General features: G+C 37.9%; 1 non-coding gene across 1 annotated transcript; it reads right to left on the bottom strand.

Moving 5' to 3' along the window:
* Positions 1-704: 704 nt before the first annotated feature.
* On the bottom strand, positions 705-835 carry LOC111760831 (small nucleolar RNA SNORA44). Its single transcript, XR_002794413.1, has one exon. It is a non-coding gene; the product is annotated as a small nucleolar RNA SNORA44 (small nucleolar RNA).
* Between the last annotated feature and the right edge of the window lie 8231 nt (positions 836-9066).

Raw genomic sequence — 9066 nt, 5'->3', positions numbered from 1 at the left:
CTGAGCTGCCCCTGTGGGAGAGCAGGCAAATGGCTGCATCTGCGAGTCTAGCTTTTTTCTCCAGGCTCTATTGCTTTCAGCTTTTGGCTGCTCCTCCTGTGGCTTTCTCCCTTCCCGGTTCCGTTGATTTCGGCTTCTTGCTCTCATGGCTTTCTCTTTCAGCTTCTTGAAGTTTTTCTCTGGGTCTCGTGCTTGCCAATTCTAGTTTATAAAGGACTCCAGTAAAAGGAGGAGACCCACCCTGGGCTCCCCCTTACTGGAGCAATCTAATCAAACTGCCCTTAAATGAATGTAATCTAATCAAAGGTTCACAATAGGTTCATACTCACAGAAATGGACCAAATTTTTTTTATTCCATAGAATAAATCTTTTATTGTCACCAACAAGTCAGGCACAAGGGATACAGGCACTAAACAAAAAGCAAAGGACACTGCTTGCCGTGTTCACAATTTCCACGTAATAATCAACCAGGTGCCTTTTAGCCTGACTCTTCCCAATGCTTCTCCCAACTCTAGGTCCATAATCAGATAAGGATGGCTTCCTGTAATAGGTATCACAGACCTGCTCCAGCAACAAGCTGGCATCTTCTGACTTGTTAACACTGTTTAGAAACTCAGGGGTAACCTGCAGAATATTGGGAATGTGCTGGACCAGTTGAAATAGAAACACCTGACCTCAGGTCCCTCCAAGCCCAGGTCCTGAGACATTACAGGAAAGTTGAATGGCAGCTGCAGGTACTCTGCTGACCTGGGCTGTCAAAGTCTCCTCAGGTTGCTCTTGCATGCAGCTGGAGATTCCTTGGCTACAAGCAGCCTGAGAACTTGGGAACATGCTGGAGGGCCAATTTTGAAACATAATTTTTGAGGTCCACGAAAGACTCAAACCACCATATCAACTTTCCAGTGAGTTGTCTCACAAAACTATTGTCAGATGCTTGGAATGAAGGATTGATTTTTTTCACCATAGTTATAAAATATGACATAACTTAAAATGTAAGAGTATTCCATTTAAAAATAACCTGACCATGATTTTGACTCAAGATGGCAGAATGAAACATAAATATATAAAGTTAAATCTCCATATGTTTTAGTACTTTACCAAATTGTGTTAAAGTGAATTAACTGTTACAAAATTTGTCAGGGGAAAGAAGATAATGTAAATGTTTAAAACTCAAATGACATTAGGGTTTTACTAATCACTTATATCCAAGCCAAAAATTGGGCAAATTGCTTATTCAAAGATATTTCTTCCTTATGAAATAAGTCAAAATTTACATAGAAAGAATCATACACTCTACCTACTTTGACTAATTAAAATATAAACCCAACTCTTTAAGTGATATTCCAACCTGAATTTGGCCTGTTTATTTAAAAAATACTTAGTAATTATTCTTTTAGGAGGAGGGTTATGCTAATATACACAAAAAGACAACTTCTTTTCAACAACCTTAATTAAAATATTTATTTTTGTCCTGTTAGTGCATTTAAATGTTTTCTATGCAAACCAGCTTAGAAAAGACAATGTTTCACTTTTTATATCATGTGAAGAATTCTATGTCCTTCATCATGCTTTATCAATAGATAGCCAACTGATTTTTTAGTTAAACTGTTTTTGAAGCGGTAGAATCCTATTATTATCCCTCCTTAATTTGAGTTTGATACGTCCAACTATAATAGACTAAACTTACTGATGGTTCAGTGCTTTATGCAAGCTGCAATCCAAATATGGTATTTGATATTATATTCATAAAATGCAATACATAGCATTAGAGACTTAGAAGTCCACCAATAATCTTTCTGCCAAGCACACATCTTACATTATATGCTTTTCTGCCATCAGGAGATTTTGAGCCTGTATGTTCTGTTCTTTCTGTGAAGATGTGCTCTCAAACTCAGTATACAAGTCAAAACCCAGTAGAAAGATGTTGCCATGACAAGAAGGTAGATTGTTACTTAAGAGGAAACGTCCCAGCCCAATCCTTTATCAAATCACAGTAAGCAGGCAGCTGTTCATAACCAGCCTTGTTTATAAACTATTCCTTCTCAGTCAAAATGAAGCAATATTTTATTGGAGTTACCAAGATCCTAAAGAGAAGAATGCTATAATTATTACCCCTGGAGCTTCCCTTTGCCAGGCCTGTATATTATCTTAGACCACAAATACATATTAAAACCTCCTTTGGTCTGCTTGACCTTCTTGGAACAAGAATAATCAGAGAGCTGTGTGCAGATTGATAACAAAATGACTTATTTGAGATGATGAGCTCTCATGGTCTCACATCTAAATAATAAATGTGTTTTGAGATATGCAAGGCAACTCAAGGGACTCTTTTACTTCTATCAAGAAGGCTTTTATTTGAGCCAATTTCTGGATTTTTAGGGAAATGCTGCCGATGAAAGGCCAATTTGAGCTTGTTCATGAAGCTTCCAGTCAAATTTAAGGAAAATTGTTATAAATATGGTCAGAATGGGAAGGGGAGGTGATGCTAAGTCAGACCATTCTGTGATCCCTCAATAATTAGAGAACTTAAGAGACATGCATAATACAACTAACGCATGATTCCTGAAAGTTGTCTGGGATAGGAGAGAGAGGGAAGGGAACCCCACACTAACATAGATGAATCCCCATGGGAATCTCCAGTCAGCTAGAGTTCTAGCCAGAATTTGGAGGATTACTGAAGCTGTCATGTATTTCACAGATTCCCATATATCCTTCCGAGTTGAAGGGGCCATTAACTTCATCTGTCTCCTTACTGGTACAAAACAAATAGTGCTATTGCTAACATAGGTAAGTTAGGCTCCAAAATGCAGTTTTTTTTAAATACTCCTCCTTGTTTTGGACAAAGGATTACTGAGGGGGAAAAAAAGTAAACATATAATTAAAAAAAAAAAGCACTCTAAATCCAAGAGCAAATGCCTGTTGCTTAGAACTCTGCTGATCATAGTATCATCACACTCATATTCCTTAGGCAAGTGCAATCTAATCCCTTCTGTGGTTGCTGTGTCCAAACCTTCCCCGGGACTTCAAATTTACTGTTGATGAATTAGTCCCAAGAGACAAAGTGTTGTCTTGTATTGGATTCACTTACCTTAATGCTAACTCGCTTCTGTCCATTTTACCTACAGACCAAATGATAGTCTCACTTCATTGAGAAGTCTGCTTTTGAAACAAGTATTTGGGAAAGGGTTGTATGTACAGCCTTGGGTCAGGTACTATTAAGGAGGCTACTGTTTATGAAGAGTTTACTTTTACTAACAGCAGTGCTAGTCATACTTCAGAACATTCTGGCTATGCTAAATCAGTGTCACTCTTAGCTTTCCCTAGACATGTCAAAACCAGTTTTATCCAGACAGAATACGTTTGTCACTAAAATCTCTGGATTAAGGCATAGACAGTCTAGCTAACATTCTTGCCATCAACCATTTTCATTTTTACCTAAGGCAGAAATGGAGAAAATTTGCATTTCAATTAGCTTAAATTCAACAGCAGTAATGTTTTGGCCTCTCTGACAAAGGACTGTTTCCTTGAAGATGGAATGAATGGTTTCACTTTTCCTCACTTCTGCTTTGGGTCCTCTTCCTAGGTTAATCCCATTTATTTCATCTTTATTTCCCATTCTGAATAAATTTTTATATCCTTATTTTTATAGAATATGTTTGCTCTATTTTAAAAACAAAATATTGTATTTTGTTCAGTTTTATTTTTAATTATATTTTCCATGGTTGAAGCAAAGGGAAGGTTTCTGCATGGGCCTAATGCTATGGCAACTAATGTGGGCACGAACAACCTCCCTATATTCAGTGTTGTCAATATGACATAGCCTATTGATTTTCCCAGCTGCATTAAGAACACTAGGTCTGAGCAGAGTGGATGTGTTTCAAGCAAGCAGCTGAGTGCTCACCTCTCACATGGGAGATCCTGGGTTCAGTTCTTTCTCCGAAAGAAGAAAAACAACAGACAATGAGCAGACATCAAGCAAAAACAACGAGCAGACAATAAGCAAAAATAATAATAATGAGGAGATGAGCAAAAAATGAGCAGAAATCCTAGGAAGACAATGAACAAAAACAATGAGCAGAGAACAAGAAAAAACAATGAGCAGCTAATGAACAAAACCAAAAAGAACAGGGAATGGATGTGGCTCAAGTACTTCATCATCTGCTTCCCACATGGGAGGTCCTGGGTTCAGTTCCTGGTGTCTCTTACAGAAAAAACAGACAATGAGCAGACAAATGAGCAAAAACAATGAGCAAACACAAAGAGAGCCATCTCAAGTTGGGGAGGGAAGAACACTAGGTTTGAAAGACTTGTGAGGAGAGCTGGCCTTAGGAAAAATGGAAAAATAGGAAAGGCTTGTTTGGTGCTCTGCTCTCCTCTTTCTTTCCCCTTGTTCATAAGTTTTCTTTAATGACTTATGCCCTTATGGTCTTTCTCTCAGATGAAAAGCTCCTCAGTAAACCAGCATATTTCCTCTCTACCTTGACTTTCCTCTTTATCCATGACAATTCTCACTCTCTTAACAACATATGAAAAAGAAATGCCCATTTTCTTTTTCAGACCTAATTAACTCCCTCATCAAGTATCTCAAATACATTCCCTTTGGTTTCTTTTTTTTTAAAGATTTATTTATTTATTTTATTTCTCTCCCCCGCCCCTACCCCCCCCCCCCCCCCAGTTGTCTGTTCTCTATTTGCTGTGTGTTCTTCTTTGTCTGCTTCTGTTCTCAATGGCATGGAAATCTGTGTTTCTGTTTGTTGCGTCACCTTGTTGTGTCAGCTCTCCATGTGTGTGGTGCCATTCCTGGGCAGGCAGAACTTTCTTTCATGCTGGATGCCTCTCCTTATGGAGCGCACTCCTTATGTGTGGGGCTCTCCTACTCAGGGACACCCCTGCGTGGCACAGCACTCCTTGTGCACTTCAGCACTGCACATGGGCCAGCTTCACAGGGGTCAAGGAGGCCCGGGGTTTGAACTGTGGACCTCCCATGTGGTAGATGGACACCCTAACCACTGGGCCAAGTCCACTTCCCTTTGGTTTCTTGAGGATCTTGATCCATCAAAGCTTCTCTTTTTCTCTCCTCTTTCTTTTTCTTTATATTTTCAATCCTCGACTCTCCACTGATTTTTTCAACTTTGCATAGGCAAGTTCAATTCTTTCCAACACCCCAAAATCAACCAGTAATCAAAACAGATGAAACAAAGCAACCAGAACAACCCACACTCACACATACACACACTACCCCATATCCTCATTAAATTACCAGTCTCTCCATTCAGTTCCTTTATTCACACTCTTGCAACCATATTCTATACACAATGCCCCCACCTTCTCCCAGTATTTATTCCTTACCACTTTACTGTCTGAATTCTCTCCACTTCTAAAGCTTCTCTCTTGAAAATCTCCAAGAAGCCTTTAACAATCTAAACCTCTAAGCAATCTAATTACTTTGGGGGAAAAGTTCCCATTTTTTCTAATCTGCCCTTTGCATGTTACTTCCTTTTTGGCCTTTGAAGCTTTTTTTCCCCCTGAGAATCTCCCTGTGATTGTTCCACCAAGGTCTCATTTGTCTTTGTTTCCAAAATCTATGTGCCCCTTCTTGTATTGGTCTTTTCCTTTGCAATTTCATCAATTCCTCCATTTAAACATTACCTCTTTGAACAAGAACATGAAATGTTTATCTCTATCACCGACTAGTCTGCCCACTTCCATTCCTGGTTCCTACAGCAGTGCCATTTGTGAAATATTTACCTGGGTGATCCATTCATTCTCAAACGCCCCAAGCTAAATATCAGTACCATTTCCTTTCCTCTCTGCATGGTCTTCTTCTTATGTTTCTTGCTGTTCATTTTGCCGTTATTATTTCAGGTGCCATTTCTAAATTGCACAAGTGCTAATCTTCTCCAATGCTTTCCTTTCCCAATTTTGTTCCCATTCCATCTGCCACCAAAGTCTTCAGAATTTATCCATAAAACAAATTTCTTTCCGTACCAGTATCACTATAAATCAGATGCATGTTGTCCCTTACTTGAAATACTTGGTCTTCTAACTTCTACACACTGCTGACAGATTAATCTTAGAGTACAGATATCATCTTATTATTCTATGCTTAAAAACCATCATTAGCCCCTGACTACTTTCAATTGTATCTTAATTATTTTACCTGACACTTAAGACCTACGTTACATAAAATGAATAAGCAGGCCCCACATCCCCTACAACATTCTAATAAAAATCTGACTTCACGGCCAAATAAGACTATACACTTCTTCCAAAAAATTACTCAGAATTTTCTTACCTTGATTGCTCTGCCATTACTGTTTTTAATCTGTAAAACACTAATTCCATTTCTACCTGAGGAACTGATTTTCATCATTCCAGGTCAAACTTAACTGCCAACTTCTTCACAACGGTCTCTTCATATTTCCAAATTGGATTGGATAGCTCCTTCTGAGCCACTGAAATATTTGTGTGATCTTTTATGACAGTTATTTGGAAATGATGGAAGAGAATGTGTTTCAAAAACCATAAGTATACCAACATAAGGAATTACCATTGTTTTGTTTTTTTAAAAGTCCTAGCTTACCTAGAGTGTTAGTATATTTGGCAGCATGTAATACAGAAACATGTATGAAATAGGTTCTCAAAAAGTATTTGTTAAATGTAACTACATATCTATCATTTACCTAGTCTGGCACATAGTAGGTACTCATTGGTAGTCAATATGAATTTGAATAATTGGGTTGAATTAACATATCTGTCAGTGATATTTATACTGTAGCCTTCTTTCTAAATTTGAAATGGACTGGCAGACCATCCTTTATCAAATAAGTGGTTTTTACCAAGTGGGTTAGGAATTTATTCTGTTATTGTTTTATTATTTTCAGCATACAAAAGGGCTTGCCAATGCTGCTGAGATCATACCACATTCTTTCTTTTTCTGGTCTTAAGGCAACCCAGTTTCCAAGTGCAAGGCTGTTTAATAATTTTTGGAAAAATCTCTCCCAAAACTGTTCTTATTGAGCATGGCCAATGGGCAGCAGCCATCTCTAGTACGTCACAGGTAATACCAACAGGATGCCAATATGTAGATTGTAACCAGTGGGTTACAAATGAAATATGTGACTGATTCAAGCTAAGCACAGATTCATTGTCAGTGAGTCAGCAGTGCAGTTAATACTGGGAGAAATGAGTAGAGATGAGGGGATCGATTTCCTTCCATTTTATATAATCCACATCTAGTTCTTTTTGCCGGTTACAATTTAAACTGTGTTTATGTGTAGGCTAAAATAGGTTGGCTGGGTAATATCAGAAATGAGATTAAAAAGTACTGTAATTATTTCACTCACGTAAAAATATGCAAAGAATGTTTGACCCCTTGTAAACAATGCAGTATGGGGGAACTTAGAGGGCTCAGTTCTTCCTTACTCATTAGCACCTTTTTAAGCTGTCTTAATACTAAAACACTTGTTAACGCAGAGGCTGTTTATGATATCAAAGGAGAAATGCCCACAAAAGTAGTATTTTCAGAATACTTGCCTCTGAATATACTTTCTTCATATCATTCTTAATTTCAAAACACAGCCAGGATTACAAAGTCACGCTTCTCTAACCATCTTCCCCTGTTCAAATCCATTGTATAATTAAGTCTGAAATGCACCAAAGTGTGTGCATCACACACTGTAGGCTGATTTAACGTAGAAAAAAGAAGAGCTGCAATCCCAAATCTAACTCTACTTCAATATGCTAAGAGCATGAGAAGCAGAGAATGAGAAACCAAAGAATTCTTTATGGGAAAACAAGCTTGTTTTCCAAAGGGGTTCAACTCTGCCTCCACCTGTGAGATAAACCATGGGTTATAGACTAAGCAACACTGTATCACAATTGAAAAACATCAGTCATTGCCATTGTCTATAAGAAGCTAGAAATAAAGAGGGAAGGCAAATTTACTGTTACTTTTTTAAGGAAATGGGTTGTGACATTATGTACCAACTCAAACCAGGTCTCCTGGTTAAGTGTTTTGCATTCACCTGACTTTAAAAACCTTTTGGCAGAGGTGAAGTGGCCATACTTCTTTGGGGAAGTATGTGCATGGGGGTGGAGGTGAGATCCGAACAGTGAAACCAGGGGTAAGGACCGAGCACAGCATGTGGCTCTGGTTGAGGGTGATTTGGGAAGGACATGATAAAAAGACATCTAAGACTTCTTTAGTGCCTTCAGACTACTTCATGGATAGTGGAAAATATGTGGGCTGATCCCAGCTATGGGATGATACTCATGCTTCCCCGCTAATTTTAAAAAATTAGTATGGCAGAAGGAAATTATCACTTATTCAGCATCTCGAATGTGGGACTATGTGTCCTTGTGCTAAACTTGGTACTTAACATTTTACTGTTATAAAATTTAATTGTTACCACAATTCCATGAAGTCAGTATTATTACCTTGTGTTACTCCATTTTATTCATGAAGGCTGATACTTCAGCCAAGGAATTTTCCAAATTCACGTAATTAGTAAATGGCAGATTTTGAACCCAGAGCTATCTGATTTGAATTTCTATGGTAACTGAATTTACAGTTTTAACACAGCCAAGGATTCGAGCTTCCATATTACAAACTGTTACATATTCTGAAATACTAGTTTAAAAAGAGTTCATTCACGTTTTTTTTTTTTTTTTTTTCCTATAGCTATAGTTTTGGTCCAAGTGTGAGACTGAGGTTAGAAGTAAACTTATCTTAATCTTAGGTCAAGATTAGAGGTTATGACTTACTTTTACATCCATTTTTCACTATATCCTTTTACTAGTTTTGAGAGATAGTTATTTATCATCACTGAATTTCAGAGATGGTAGTTCATTCTCAAAAAGTTATAGCTGATAAAAGGCAGAATTCAGGGCTTGAACTCAGATCTGTGATTCCAAAACTCATACTTATTTCTTAAGTTCTCAGTGCAATTACAGAGCTCAACATCATCAGTAATAAAACAAAAAGGCTCCCAAGCACAGTCACATGCCTGTGGACTCTGGGGAGAAGGTATGAACTGCCTGATATTCCAACCAACTGAAGGAAGT

The sequence above is a fragment of the Dasypus novemcinctus genome, chromosome 4 (assembly GCF_030445035.2).
Source record: "Dasypus novemcinctus isolate mDasNov1 chromosome 4, mDasNov1.1.hap2, whole genome shotgun sequence".
Lineage (NCBI taxonomy): Eukaryota > Metazoa > Chordata > Mammalia > Cingulata > Dasypodidae > Dasypus > Dasypus novemcinctus.
Note: the sequence above shows the minus strand (reverse complement) of the source record. Positions and strands in the feature narration are given on the sequence as shown.